The sequence below is a fragment of the Leptosomus discolor genome, chromosome 14, assembly GCF_034619465.1.
Source record: "Leptosomus discolor isolate bLepDis1 chromosome 14, bLepDis1.hap2, whole genome shotgun sequence".
NCBI lineage: Eukaryota > Metazoa > Chordata > Aves > Leptosomiformes > Leptosomidae > Leptosomus > Leptosomus discolor.
The window spans coordinates 413,094-428,846 of NC_141404.1; positions in this window are offsets into that span (position 1 = coordinate 413,094).

Consider the following 15,753-nt stretch of genomic DNA (forward strand, 5'->3'; position numbering starts at 1 on the left):
AAAAACGGCCGCTGGAGCATAGGCCACTGGAATGGCTTACAAATGCTGACACCGTCACCAGGCTTCTGGTTCAACCTTAGTAACACAATGTATGTAGAAAAAAAGCTCGTGTTCTTTCAGCAGCTGTCAGTAATGCTAGGCCCTTTATCGTGATACAGCTGTACCAGGTCAAGCCCAGAAAACCAGTGCTGAACCTAATGAGATTTTACTTTTTAGTTACTGGACCAAAGTCCTGTCTGGTGCAGCCCAAGGAAAAGTTAACCAAGTTACAGGAGGGGTAATGGAGCCAATATAATTTCAGTCATGAAGCGCATGGAGCTGTTTCTTCTGGATGCTGTTTTGGGTAAGGATCTCTTGGGATCTCTAGCTGTTCTCCTGCTTCCCAGGAGGGTGATGTGCCAACGTTTTTTCTGAAACCCTCTGGTTTCTTTTTAGGACCTTGGGTTCAACACACACATCCCCTTTTGCCCTGCAGCACAGAAAAGGAAGGAACAAAATCTTTTAGGTGTATGAACTGGGCTCTACTGAGATTTTTGAGGAAGTAAAACTCAAGGACATAGATAGTCTTGTGATGAGGTAATGATGCTTCAGGTTGTATTATTTATTCTTTATGAATACTGGCATAACTAATTACATTAAAGCGTAAATGACCTTGTTGGAACAGCTAATCTTCATCAAATGAGTGGGCCACTCCCACAAGTCACTGGAATGACACTTAGCATAATAGCTCCTTAATATGTGGAACATCTGTTCTTCGTTTTTGAAATAATCAGTGAGTCTTCCTCATTACCTTCACTTTCCAGTGCCAAAGTGAGCCAGCCATCCCTGGCATAATATTTAAACTTCTTCACTTCTGCCTGGATGGGGTTTTGAAACCACTGACAAGAAAATAAGCAATCAAAACTATAAATCATCTGAAATTCCAGATACAATTAATGTGTGATAATTAACTAATAGTAGTTAATGGCTCTGGCTAATAAATTAACAAAAACACAGTTTCTATTTTGGAATTAGAGTAACGGAAATGCTAGTAGCATCGACTATGCTTTCCATTTTGCTTTTAAGGGGGACTGTCTTTTGCTTTAGGAACAGTAGGACTGAAATGCCTCCAACAAGCTGAGCACAGTGGATAGTCTTTTAAAACATGCTAATAAACACAAGAGCCCTCAGTGGCCATCCAGTCCAGCCACAGCATAAGCAGAGCTAGCTGTGTAAGCAGCCGCTCTCGTTGCAGCAGTGCTTGGACTGCCGAACACTGTTTTGGGAGAGCCGGGGGAGGCCATGGGCTTCCTGAGGCCCTGGAGAGCGGTCAGCTCTGGTTGTTTCCGTGCTGAAGAGCAGCCCCAGTGCTGTCTGCCCGGGCACTTGTGCAGCTTGTGCCAGGGACACTGTCATGGGCAGAACGTGCCTCAGGTGACAGAAAAGCCATGTTTGTCTCATTAGGCTCAAACCAATCCCTCCAGCTTGGTTCAGGATGGCAGGGAAATACGATATGGTCATTCACCATGGGAGCTGTGATATCTGAATATTATTTGCTGATTGCACTTCAACAGAGCTGTGCTTTCCCCTTCTGTGCTGTCTGTATTTAGCAGGCAGATAGCAGCCTGGCTTCTCCCTGCTGGGTCGTGGAGGACAGGGAGAACCAAGGCATGCCTACTAATCTGCCTTCAGTTCACATCTGCCTTTTAGGCTGCTTGGTCCCGTGGTACAATCACAACAATGCTAGAATAACACCTTAAAACCAATCATTTTTATGGGAACACACGTAGTATAAAAGGTCTGACTGTCTGCACACACATATACCATCAGTGGCTATTACCCAATAAAGCTGTCAGATAGAGAAACATCACAGCAAGTCCTTGAACAATATCTCCTCAAGTTTAAACAGAGAAAAAGCTCCTCACAATTCATTTCTCATAAAAATAAAGAAAAGAGGATCAATACAAGCTGAACAAATGAATCAGGATTGCTTCGTATAGACAAGGAGAGTAATAGGGTTTGCAGCCACAGGTGCTGGCTTTGGGAGGGCAGCCCACTGGCCTTGCAAATCACCCTGACGGACTTGGCTAGAGCCCTTAGCTGCTAAATGGAGCGTTGACTGCATGCATTGTCTTCGCCCAGAATTTGACTTTTATTCTGGAGAAGAGCAGGAGCCCAGGGTCCTTCCTGAGAGCTGACAGGCCAGGCAGTGCCAGATAACCCTGTTCTCTCTTCTCCCTCCACAGTGAGAACAGTCTTGGCACAATGACAAACCTGGAATAACGAGCAGGGTGTAAACAAGCTGCTCTGCTGCACTGGTGCCCTCGTGTCTGTAAGTGCTGTCAGCGCCCTCCTCCACTCAGCACAGATGCACCCAGAAATTCTAGGCTTCATTGTCCCATCTTTGCAGCAGTTCTTGGCCTCAAAAGAAGCTGTAGAAAGTGCTTTAATTTCTCTGTAGTGATTAGGAACACAGGGCTTCCTTCATGACCTACTGTCTGTGCTTCTGAGGCTCCTACACAATGAGCCCCTTGTATCTCTCTCTTCACAGTAAGTCCCACGATGCTCCGTTTAATGGATGTTATTTAGGTTGAAAGGTAAGCAGCTTAAATGCTTTGCTTTCTAGCATCTGTGTCCTATTAGAGCCATCTCTCGCTCAGTCTCAATTGCACATTTTGTGACATGAACACGTTTAGATAGAATAAGGGTTTTTCTCTCCTTCAAATATTTATAGTGGTGACTTGTGATGTAATCAATAGGGTTTGCAGAATCTCACCCTGCACCATCGCGTCTTCATTCTTCAGAATGATGCTTGCTGCAATATTATGGCTTGGACTGACAAGATAAAGCTGAGTTAAAACAAATTGCACATTATCTGCTTCCATCCTGCTGTTGAGATTGCAAAAGAGAACAAATGAAATTCTATCAAAGAGAAGCTCTTCTCGCTGCTCACAAGCAGAGGAGTGGCAGCTACTGAGCAGACTGAGAGCAGCTCTGGCAGAAGCTGTGCTGAGATGGGGCTCCCATTCCCTCACCCCCAGCAGATGACCAGAGTGCTCTGCACCAGGCCTCCAGATCCACATCCATCTTGCCTCCACACTAGATCCCGAGCACATCTTTCCCAAGCCCTCTTCAGTCTTTGCTCAGTCAGCTCCTGGGGGTTCTCTAGAATTCAGCACACCATTACAGGCCGTGCAGGAGGATGGTCTGAGCTCTTCTCCTGCAGCACCCCCTGGGAGGTACAGCGATAGCTCGCACCCGCTGTTGCCTCTGGTCTTGTCTCCTTCCCCCAAGAACCACTGCAAGGAGAAACACTTTTAGGGAACTGGGATCGTAAGACAGTTTTTTCCTCGCTGTCACAGCCAGCAGTGAGCCAGTGTTCATGGGCCCAAAGAATGCTCATGTCCCATGCAGTCCCAGCAAGAGATGCTGGCAGGATCCCTTTGTGGGCTGCTCTGAATGCTGGCTGTCTGCTCTACCAGGCCTCCCTCATGAAGGCCGATTATTTGACGCTGCAGGCCTGCTGTGAACCTGCCTCCTGCCAGCACACACTGGAAGTGTTTTTTGAAAGGCTTTGGGAAAGCAGGCAGGCTATGGGGAGGTTTGGCTGATGTAGTGTTTGAGCAAAGTGCTGTTCAATATGAATATGTGTACTCTGTGCTGAACTAAGAGATAACAGTTCTTCATGTAGTGAGGAATGAAATGCAGCCTTTCAGGAAGCCACATGCTCCTGTAGTTGATGAGGAGTTGAGAGCATCTTGCCACAGAGCTGCCCAACTAGGGGAACTGGCACAAAGTCATTGGGCAGAGTTTAATAACGTTCATGTGACTCCTTTATGCCGTGGAAGTATCTGGCTTTGTCTCAGTCAGTGAGAGTGGGATGCTCTTTTGGGCATAGAAGCTGTGTTGAAGAACATTATGCTATCATTGTTCTGGATGGAGCTGCCAGGAATTGCTACTTCTTGCTCTTGGCTGGAAGGTGGCTTCACGCTTTTATTTGTATGAGGTAGGTATATGTAAGTTCACTTGACAAGAAGCCTCTTGACTTCAGTAAGAAGGCACTCCAGACAACTCTGGCTTAGAGGCCAAAGAACTTTCCACTTGTGTTGCTGTTCCTATGAAAAAGAAATAAAGAATTTCTCAGAAATAAACCACATTTGACCTGTAAGCAGAGAGTTTAGCTTGGCAGATGGCAAGGGAGGAAATGAGGGATCAGGCACTGGGAAAGATGTGGGCAAAATACCACCTGATTTCTGTCTATTTAAGAGCCAGTTATTTACTGGGAAAAGTCACAGACTCTGCCTCTGCAGAGTTCCTTGCCTCAGCCTGTGAGTGCTGAACCGGGGACTCCTCCAGTCTGAGACTGTGAGAGCTGCAGAGGAATTCTTAATTATGGGACTGCTAACCCAAGGATAATTACTGATCTGAACTACCTGCAACATCCTGGAAAGTTGTTTAGCATCAAAGACATTATTTAGCTAGCCGATAGCAAAGAGTATTTTTCAAATGCTCTTAAGAAATAAATTTCTACAGATTTTGAAGATACTAAGAGTGATGGATCCTAATACCTGGTATTAGGAGTTATTTTTCCTAATTCTGCATAAAAAAGTGAGGCACGTGCTGGTAGGTGGAAGGAGCAGCGATCCTGTGTAGCCTTAGTGCCTTGGTTCAGAATATCCTGAGCATAGTGGAGTCAGGAAAGGCTCTTCCTCTTCTTTTTTAGGAACACAGAGGGATTATCTCCAAGCCCATCATTCCTGAAATGCCTTTTAATTGCTGAAGGGCCAGTTCTGTCTGGGGCAAGTCCCTGAGCAGTGTCCTCCTGGGCACTGGACCGTGATGAGCTCTGCCAGCACCTAGGCCCTACCTGGCAGCTTGGTCAGGACCTCAGCTCACTGTTCCATGCCTGGGGGAGGCTTTAACGGCCACACCAGCGACCTGCTTTTACATCTAGCCAGAGGGACACGAAGTACGTATCACCCTTGGCAGTGGACCATCCTGCCTTGGGAGATGTATCTGGCACAGCACGTGGGCTGCCCTTGGCATTGCGGTCCAACACCAGTTACTGCAGCTCAGCAGGGAGCGCACCGCGTGCACGTGCAGCAAGTGCAAGATGTGGCGTTTGTGCCAAGACGTGTCAGTGCCACGCCAGTGTGCTTGCCTGTGGCCGTGGTCATTTTACCTTATTGTTGATGGAGATTAATTAGTATTTTATAGCCTATAGGTGGTGGGCCACCCCCTATTTCTGTGTGAAGGCAACATAGCTATCCGCCCTGAGTCAGCTGTTGGTGCACACGCTGGGACTCACGCTGCCCACAACAGCCCACAGCAGTGGAGCCGGGTGCGTGTGTCCCTCTCCTGGCCTCCTTCAGATGGACACAGAACCTGGTGAAGAGCAGATGCAGCCAGCCTCCTTGTTGATGCTGGGAGTGTCTTACACCTGCAGTACTATCCCATTCTAGTAAGGATGCTGTTAATAAATGTAGGGCTTGAAAGCGCCAGTCGGGACCAAAATTACGTCATAAATGCAGCAGCAAGGCTGATATTGTTCCCTGTTAAACAACTCAGCTGTATATCCAGTTTCATAAGCTCTGAGGAGGCACCGCAGATTCCCTCCCCCACCCCATTCAAAGGAGCGCTGTCTGCTTTGAAAGCCTGTATTTTTCCCAGAATATCAGGGGTTTGGTTTCTTTGGACCTGACTGCAAGTCCATGAGGCCTTTGTATGTATTTCACAGGCCCCTGCAAACAGACTCCTTTGGTTTTCAAGCTAGTCAGGCCCAGGACCTGCTCTGTTCTCTCCCTTTGTATTTGTATCACTGTTCCATTACAGCAAGGTGCTGCAGAGAGGAGATGAAAAGAAGCTTGGAAGTCTTTTCTCTGAAAGTGTGAATTTATTTTTAAATCTCTTGAATTATTTACCTTGTCTGCCTTTTTTTTAATGACAGGTGAATATGTTTATGACTTGTTCCCTTTCCCAAGGTAGCACTTGCTATGAAGGGAATTAATTACATGTAGAGCAAATGCAGCTGATGTTAATTTTCAAGTCAAGTTTCAGCTTTGCTGAAATTTCAGAAAGAAAGTAGTGTTTCATAAATTAAACTCTGCTTTGTGTACTTTCTTTTTAAAGAACTCTTGGCATTTGGAAAGGCAGCAGGAACAGAAAACCAACGGACTAGATGAGGGAAGCTTGTCTTTAAGGATGTACTCTGTCAGCTATCAGTAGACAGCTGTGGGAGATCGGTGTGGCAGCCCATCAGCTGTGTGTGGAGAGTGTAACAGACTCCAGCAGCATAGCAACACCTTTGGCAGGAATTGGTTTCAGTGGCAAATTGCTGGTCTGTGGCACGAGCTGCTGCTTTGAACTGACAGGGTGATTAAACGAGTGTTCCTTTCTGTGAGAGAGCGCATGCCCTGTGCGCACTACCAGGAAAACCTTGTTCTGCTTCAAAGCAGTTTAGATACTGATGCCATCAGAGCTTAACTGAAAAGGATCCTGCGCTGCTGTGTCTGCTCTGTCTGTGTAGGTGCACTGCTAGTGGGATGGGTAAGGCTGTGGTTCTTGGGAAAATCAAACCACCATCAGCATACATTGACAAACTGGTCGCCTTTGTTGTTTGCCTGAGGCTGTGGTGAGCATTTCAGTTCCTCCCTCCAGAAGGCTGGCGTGATCTTACACCGGCTCTTGTGGCATGAGCAGTTTCAGGAGCAGCCGCAGGGCTGGATAGGTGCGATGGGCTGGAGCCATGGCACTGGGTCTGGCTGGGCTGAGCGCAGGAACTGCCACGCTGCTCTCCAGCAGGCAGGTTGGGTGTCAGAGCAGTGACTGGGCACCTGCTTGCCAGCCCTCAGTAACTTGGCCTTGCAGGCAGCTAACATGGAAAGGGTCATAATTAATTTAACTATCCATCAAGCCCAGTTTCTGTCTGTGGAACAACAACTCGTATGTGATGCTTTGGAAGACAGCAGGTCCTTCCAGCCTCCAGTGCTGCTTATGGGCAGTGGTGCCCTATGCAGCTTTGCAGAGAGCAGATCTGTTTTAAATGTGGTCTGATTTTTAAGTGCTGCAGTATTTGCTGTCCAAGTTCTTATGTCCCAGATTTCCAGCTGTTGTGTTTAAATCTGATGGAGATGACCCTGGGAGCAGAAGGAGAATCTCTGCTGGGGCTGTCCACTGCCAGTGAAGCACTCTGAGCTGAGCTGGGTGACTTGCAGTGTAATCCATGTCTCATCTGCATCCTTTCATCGTCTTTAATAAGCAGACTATAGTTTAGTGTGCCTGAGTGAATTCATTGCTCTGGGTCTTGTTCTGAGGAGCAATGACCACTGGGTGCCCGATTATCTTTTACCTTATGTGTGTATGAAAGAGTCATGTCTCTTGTATCTTATGGCCCATATCTGATAGTGGAATGTAAAATGAGTTTATGATTTAGAAGTAGAAAAGGTTAACTGTAAGTAATACTAAAAAGTTAAAGTGCAGAATAGAAATGTTTCTTTAGTTTTTATGGGTTCTACACAATTTTGCCTCCTTCCCCGAAGGATTTAGTATAACTCAATGAGAAAATTGCGTTCAGATCCTGTGGGCTGTTCTGCCATGACTGAACTGAAATTAGGGGAGATGATGATACACAATGTAGTTTTATAGAAACTGTTTGGATGGCTGCCTGCTGGGGGAAGCACTTGGTGCCTGGGCTGTACCGTCTCTTGAACAGGACAGAGGCAGGACAACAGCAGGTGTGTGGCTAGAAGGGAGGACATAGGTGCAAGCTCTCGAGGCCATAATGCTGCACTGATGGTCCTGGGGGCCCGAGTGCACAGTGGTCTCTGCTTGCTGTTGTTGCCCCTGAGATGTTTGCTGACAGATTACTGGGAGGGAGCAGCTCATCAGGCGGCTTCTTGCTTGGAGCATGGTTCTTGTTTTGAATGTGTTGTTGGCAGCTTTACCTTCCTATTGCTGCTCAGCACCCAGTGCTGTGGTCTGAGGTCTCCCAGAAGGAAGGAGTACAGTGAGAGATTTTGCCATCTAGCCTAGACCCATGGGCAGTGCTTCTGTCCCCCTCCTTAGCCTTGCTGCAGGTGTTTGCTGAGCTCCAAAACCTCCCAGAGCGGTCCCATGAGCACATGCACACTAAGTTGTGGCTTTGCCTGGCCCATACGCTGTTCAGAGCACTGTAGAAGGATCCTCCTATACACAGGCAAGGTGCTCTGCCTCGTTCTCCTGTGAATGTAATGCAGCACACAGGTGGAAAAAGTCTTCGTGAAACTTGGGACAGTCTTAGCTCCTGTTTTTTGGGAACAGGGAGATTAAAATCACAAAGTAACTGTGGGTCTCTGCCCATGAAGGGCCCTTGAGGGGTGCTCCCGAGTGAGAAGGACCACTAGGACTCCGTTGTCCTCGCACAAGCAGCGCTTTGCAGGGTGTGCTGCAGAGCTTGGTGCTTTGCAGGGCTCTCCTGATGTCCGTGGCAGGAGCACTTGGGGGTGTGAGCATGCAAAGGACCTGGGTTGTTACTCAGTGCTGACACTCCAGACATGACTAAGCCATTTTGATGAAAGAGATGGAATCTGACAGTTTTACTATTCAATTGTTTCTTACAGATTTAAAATAAAAATAAATTGGCGTCTTCTAAAGAAAGAGCTGTGGAAAAGCTTTTGTGAGCAGAAGTGAGTGGTTTCTGAAGCATGGCAGACAGCTCTGTATTCACAGCCAGCTAACAAGCTCTTCAAGGCCCAGTGCAGAGGGAGCTGGACTGAAAAGCAAATGCCTCTTCTCAGCTCTAGCTTTGCCTTGAGGTACTTGGGGAAAGAAATGCACAGGAGGAAGGGGAGGAAGTTTCAGCCTTTGAGCACCCCCAGAAGGCAGGCTCATCCCCAACCCCACCACAGCAGCATTGTAGACAGCATGCTGGCACTGGTGAGGTCCTGCCAAGGCCACCCTGCCCCAGCAGTGAGGTGCTTCTTGCAGAAAAAGCAGCGAAAACCCGCGTGAGGCTGGCACAGTCTCTGCCCTTTCTGTTGCAGTGGGTGCAGGAGGCCACATCAGGTGTAGCTGCTGCCCAGACATTCTGGGAGACACGGTTCCTGCCCTGCGAGGCTGCCAGGCTCGGAGTGAGACTGCAGGGAACAGGCAAGGAGGCAGTGGCCTTGTCTGCCTGAGAGGGCTGAACTCTTGGGCCCTTCCAAGGGTGGATTCTCCGTTGCTGGTGTGCCTCCCTCTCGAGGGACGGCACAGGGCTGTGTGAGCTGTCTCTGGAGGGCGTCTCTGGAGGGGCTCTCCACGGGGGCTGGCACTCCCAGGGCTGCCAGTGGAAGACTTGCTGTTTCCAGAATGCTGGCGTTGGTGGCAGAGTGGGTGTGTCTGATGCCTCCTGGACCCCTGTGCCCTTTGTGAGTCGTCTTTCCACAGTGGCTGCTGCAAGGCAGCTGGGGAGCCGCATACCCACAGCGCTGGGATGCATTCGGTTTGTGTTCAGCAGGAGTGGCTGGCGTTTACCTGCTGCTGTTCCAAATCACAGGCCTGTCGTTGCCCTGCAGGCAGCATCCACTGACACCTCCTCCGCCGGACTGGTACCTCTGCAGGCCGCCGAGCCTGGGGCTGTGATGGGGGTCTGTGCCCAAGGGGGGGCTGGCAGCGTGTGCTGGGGAAGGGCAGGTGGCTGCCAGGCGGCTGAGCGCGGTCTGCGTGGAGGGGAAGAGTTCAGTGCGCGTGCCCATGAGTCGCTTGCCAGCAGACCGTTCCCCAGGAATTGGCCTTGGTGCAGACAGAAGAGGCAGGAGAGCAATTGCCCTGACATTGAACAGGCTGACAGAAAGTGCAGGGGCTGCATCTGGAGCAGCGATGGTAAGGACTGTGTGTGTCAGGCGGGGCTCAGAGGGCTGGATGTGCCCCCAGGCTGGAAGGAGGGAGCTCAGTGGGGCCAGGCAGTCCCACTGCCCCATGTACATGTCTCTTGGGAATGCCTGTGGTGAGAGCAGCAGGCTTCGTCCCCCCAGGGTGCTGTGGACCAGAAGAGGTCTGTGCCCTGGGCTGAGAGGTCGCCCTGGCCATTCAGCACCCAGCCGGACTTCCCTGACGGGAGCGATGGCCAGGGCCAGGGCTGCAGAGCCTGCAGCAGCTGCGGTCCTGGATGCTCCTGCTTTCCTTAGCGCCTTCGTTCAGGTGGCAGGCTGGAGAGTTTGGCGGTTCTTCTTGGGCTCTTGGCACCTACGGACTGGTGTGTGCTGGGCTGTTTATCAGCCGGCGTTTGCTAATGAAGGTATAAGCATTATGGATTCTTTGGAGGACTTTGTTTGCGGCAGACCCAGGGATACATGAGCAAATGGCTGTAAGGAAAATGCCTTTCATCGTTCAAGATAAAGAACATCACAAAGCCTTAGAGACATCACTTCATTCAGGAATTAAATTGCAAGAGTCATCTGGTGTCAAATAAGTTTCATTTAATAGGTCACTCACTTAAATAAAGTTTCTGTAGAAATCAATATCACTTTCTCCTGCAATTGACAGCTCAAGACATTGAAAATGGCGCTTTTCATATAAGGTTTATTTAATTTTAGGAGAAAGAATCCCTCTCACACCTTCTGCTTTGGCTAGGCAGCACTGGTACAAGGTTAACAGTCTGCAGAGGTGGAAACCTGCCCTATGCTTTCCTATGGGGATCATGTGAGATCGTTTTAGCACAGGCTTGCCAGTCTCAGGTGCAGTCAGGGTGCTGTTGTCACAGGGCTGTATCAGGGCTGTGTCCACAGCTCACTGAAGGAAACTGGGATGAGTCATTGTGTTCTCTCTTACAGATGAGTTTAGCAGGGCAAAATGCCTCATTATAAATCTCTAGACTGTCTGTAGAGGCAGATACCTGTGGGCTGTGAAGACTGGAGATGGCAACAGGGATGCTTCTGTGTCCAGGATAGGTCAATCTTGCAATTTCAGCCTCCCTTAAGAAAATGGAACACCTTTGCTCCGTGTTTTTTATTTCAATCCGATAGTATCCCACGGGGAAGGGAGGAGACTGGCAGCTTTCTGCACCATCTCCCAGGAGAACTGTGTGTAGGAAATAAGAGCTGTTATTAATCCTACTATAGTGAAATAATTGTTTCTGAACACTTGCTGTTTCCTCCACTTGCTTTTCAGTCTTAAGCAATTTCTGAGGTTGACACTCCGTCTCCAGTCACATTTGTCTTGTTGTGTGGCATGACTGATGCAATTACAGCTGACATGGCCACAGCATTTTGCACAAATGCCTTCAATTGCAGGCTAGCAGATGACCCCTGAAATGAGCAGCAGGAGACATCAATGCCCTAAACTTCCTCCACAGGAGAGCGTTGCTCGCTCTCGAGGTAACATGTGGCTGTGTCAAGTTTTTAAAGCAAACGCTTTTCTGCTGGTTGTGTGCAAGAAGCAGTGTTATACTCCACCCTTGCACAGCCTACACGTGGACTTTTCCTGTCAGCATTGTTGGCCACGAGACACCACCTGCAATTGATGCATTGGCAGTAGCCATGAGAGTTTGAGACGACTGAGGAGTGCATGGAGCGCTTTGCCTCCTCTCTGTCCCTCAATACAAGTGCCAGCAGCCACTGTGAGGTGCAGGGGGTGAGGGATCAGGGACTGGCCCAGCGGTCAAAGCCAGGCTCTGCAGAGGTCCACGTCCTTGCAGAAAAGGAAAACGCTGTCGCACCCTGGGTATTTGCTGTGGGAGAGTGGCGGGCTGTCAGGGCGCTTGCAGACACTTCTCTATGAAGAGGGATGGCAGCACCTCAGGTGGGGTGCTGTGCAGGGAGAGGAAACACCTCGGATGCGAGTTAAGCAGTGGGAGGAGCAGCAGAGACGTTGGGGACACCTGTGCTTGCTCATAGCACGGGCGCATGGGACGCTCACGGGGCCCAAAACATAAAACGGGGTGGAAATTTCTTCTCCTTGGAGCGTACAGCTCCAGAAGGCAAGATGTCCATGGGGCAGCAGATGCTGGCTCTGGCGCTGAGAAGCGGACAGCAGCTGGCGGGAGCGCTCGGTAGGGCACCGGCCAGCTCTGGAGCCAGGGGGATTGCAGCGGGGCTGGCTGCTGAGCACGCTGCGCTGCCCCCGCGTGGGGACGGCTGCAGGGACTGGGGGCAGCTCCTGCTTCCCTGCAGCTCCTTACTGTGGATGGGAGAGGGCAGCTGGTCTGGGAGAGGGCAGCTGGTCTGCGAGAGGGACAAGAGTGGCTAGGCACTCCAGTGGCATGCTGGCTGTGCTCAGTCTTATTGCTCTGAGAGTGCAGGAGGGCACTTTTAGGACATGGTCGGACCAACTTGTAGCAGCTAACCCTGAGCTGATGGCAGTTCCCCACTCCCTGCCCGCCTGACAGAATTAGGTGCTATGTAAAACCATCCAAGCTTTTAATGACCTCTTTCAGACACAAACTGACCATCTAACTTTGCACGATTCACTGAGATTCCATTTTACTCAAGGAAATAAAAATAATAGTTTAAACCATTTCAAATATAGCTGTAAATCCCTAACAACATTAACCTTTTCCAAAGCATTAAACTGATCCTCGTGGATTCTCAAAATTGCTGTTAGGAGGAGGCACGAGATACTCTCTTCTGAATTTCATGTTCCCAAAGTAAATAACAAGCCACACGGCATGTGGGGTTTATTAGGTTTCTGACTGGTGCCTGCCTGTCTGCTCACCCTGTTCTGAGTCATCAAACTAGCACTTGCTGCATTATGAAGGCAAAAGTTCATGCACAGCATCACAGATGTGAGAGGGGGGACTAAGGTGATGCCTGGGTTCAAGGAGGGAATGGCAGCTATGGCAGAGAGCGTGGGAACAGGGGAGAGCTGCCTGGCTCGTACAGCTGTGCATCTTCCTTTGAAGAGATCTGAGGCTCTGGTGTTCGACTGTCAGAAGGACTTGGCTGGAGACGGCAATAGCAGGAGAGGTTTAATTAGGCTTCTGGGTCCAACTCTTTCATTGTACAAGACCAGATCCCATATTTAATTGTGGTGCACTGGCTGTGGGAAGGGGATGGGAACCACTGACCTCTCCGGGGCCACAGAAGTTTGCCCCTAAAAGGGTGAAGTGGCCTAAAAGAAACACCTTTTTTGATACTAACGCTACAGTCCTGCCTAGGCAGGAGAAAACAGATCAGGGCCTTTTAACTAAAAATATACTTGTGGTGTGGCACATGCACAGGGGCAGTTTCACAAGATGTATACTATCATAAGGAAACTGTGAGAAAGGAGGAATGTAAACATAAACGTGACAGAACACTGGGACTGTTTAAGGTACTTTAGCAGATACCCCAAATATTCATAATCTCACAGTCACGACGAAGGCATCGCCAGTTAAAAAGCCTCTTGATCAAGACAGAGCTTATGAAAGTAGCAATTAAAATATAAAAAGATACAAATATATATCTCACTGGGAAAATGAGAAACTCAGTAAATGAAACCTGTTTGGCCATTCATCTGAGAGAAGGCACTGGTATCTTTGGGTTTGGGCCAGGGATAAACATACCAGGAACAAATGTACAATTATGTTATTAGCCACAAGTCTTACGGGGAGCGGCTGAGGGAACTGGGGTTGTTTAGCCTGCTGAAAAGGAGATTGAGGGAAGACCTTATCGCTCTCTACAAGTACCTGAGAGGAGGCTGTAGTGAGGTGGGGTCAGTCTCTTCTCCAAAGTAACAAGCAATAGGACAAGAGGAAACTCCTTAAGTTGTGCCAGGGGAGGTTTAGATTGGACTTTAGGAAAAATCTCTTCATTAAAAGGGCTGTCAAGCACTGGAACAGGCTGCCCAGGGAAGTGGTTGAGTGGAGGTATGCAAAAGATGTGTAGATGTGGTGCTTGGGGACATGGTTTAGTGGTGGACTGGGCAGTGTCGGGTTAATGGTTGGACTGGATGATCTTAAAGGTCTTTTCCAACCTAAACGATTCTGATTCTATGATTAGCAGTTGCAGTGTAGGAAAGGCTGAAGTGTTCTTAATCTCTATGTGGAAATAAATGGGTGAGCCATTCGCATCCTGCAGTAAACATGGAATACTTTATTATACTGGAAACTAGAGGAGGTGATAAACTGGGACTGTGAAATGTTTAAATTTGGAAGGTGGTATGAAAGAATAAGGTTGGTTTTGAACAAAATGTGGAGCACTGGAGAAGTTTGAGGGGCCAGTAACAGTGAGTGTTACCAGCATATCAGGAAGGTAAATGAGGAGGCCAGCAGCTGTGGGCTGGTGAGGCCGATAGTGTTCCCAGGAAAATATGCAGAAAAAGAAGTTGCTTTCCCACAGACTGTGTTTAACAACTCCTTCATTGTGTGTTTGGGCTGCATCTCGAGGGAATGCTGCATTTAGTCTCCCCTGGAGCTGAAAAAGTCCTCTCCAGGCGGCAGCCCAAGACCATGGGATGGGAGCAGGGGAGCAGGAGCCAGGTCTGAGGGGGTGCAAGGGGAGGCTGATGCCAGCAGGTGGGTTCGCAGCAGGAGTGGTGCAGTCGTGGGGCAGGCAGTATTTCCTAAACATTGCCTGCCATGGGGCAAGAGAGCAGGAGCCAAACTGGCTAAGGAGGGATACAGGAATCCATGTACAGGGACTGGTCTGAGATGGGGAAAGGAGGGTAGGTGAGCTGGGCCTGGAAACCAGAGCAGTGGGTGGAAGAGGTTTGCAGAGGGCCTTGTTGTAACCCTCTGGAGCCTGCAGCAGGGGATTTGATATGCTGTCAGGAAGAGGAGGAAGGAAGGGCCCCGGGGCTAGGGGGTGCTAAGCCTTTGAGATGCCTTTCTCTTTCCTGTTGGAAGAATCTGTACTGGGTACACAGCACACTGGGATGGGAGTCTTGGCTGGGTAGCCCAGCTGCAGCCCAACCGTGCTGGTAGAGATAAGAGCTGTCATAGCTCATCCCTGCCTGGCCCTGCCATGAAGATGCTTGTTGTCCCTGCTAGCAGTGGTCCCTAGGGAAGATGCAGGTGCTGGCTGCTCATGGTGACCTAGCGAACCGCATCTCCACTGATACTCAGCACCATCTCTGCTTTGCTGTGTCCCTGTGGGGTCACTCTGTGTTAGACTCCAGGAGACTGAGCTCCTTTTCTCAGGCTTCCTTTGGTCACATCTGCACCTGCCCTGCTGCAGTGCTGCATTCTGAAGCGCTGGTTCTGCTACCCATCTATAGCGTGCTGGGAAAGCAGCCGCAATTGTATGTCCAATAAGGGCAGATTGCTTCTAGGCTGCTTCAAGTGCCATTAAAAGACATTTAGTTCTAAGAAAGGACAAGTTCACGTTCTATCTAACATCCTTAATGCTTGTAATTTCTATGAGCAGTAATATTGATTCCTAGGGCTGTGCTGACTATGACACAAATGGACAGCAACTGGTAGGAGGAATTTCCCAACCCTGCTATATTGGGTTCCTTGAAGATGCCGAGTGATTTGTATGTTCTCAGCAGCTGTAATCTGGTAATGACAAAGGCTCGTGATGTGCATGTTATCAGATACATCCTGGCTGCAATTTCTGTGGCAGAAGCTGGGTGGGGAAGCAGCTTTGTACGATCAGTGTTCTCTGGTTTTCCTCTGCTATAGCCCTTGGGCTTTTATGGCATTCCCAGTTCTCTAACGCAGGGACAGCCCTGGATATCTCCCACCTCCCGGCATGGTTCAGTGCAGAGGCAGGAGGTGGGAGGCAGGAGGTGGGAGGCAGGAGGTAGGATGCCGGTGCCTGTGCAGAGGTTCCCTGCAGCGATTCCCAGCCAGCCGCGGGTGAGCCAGCGAGGGTCTGCTCAGCTCGTAACAGCTCCAAT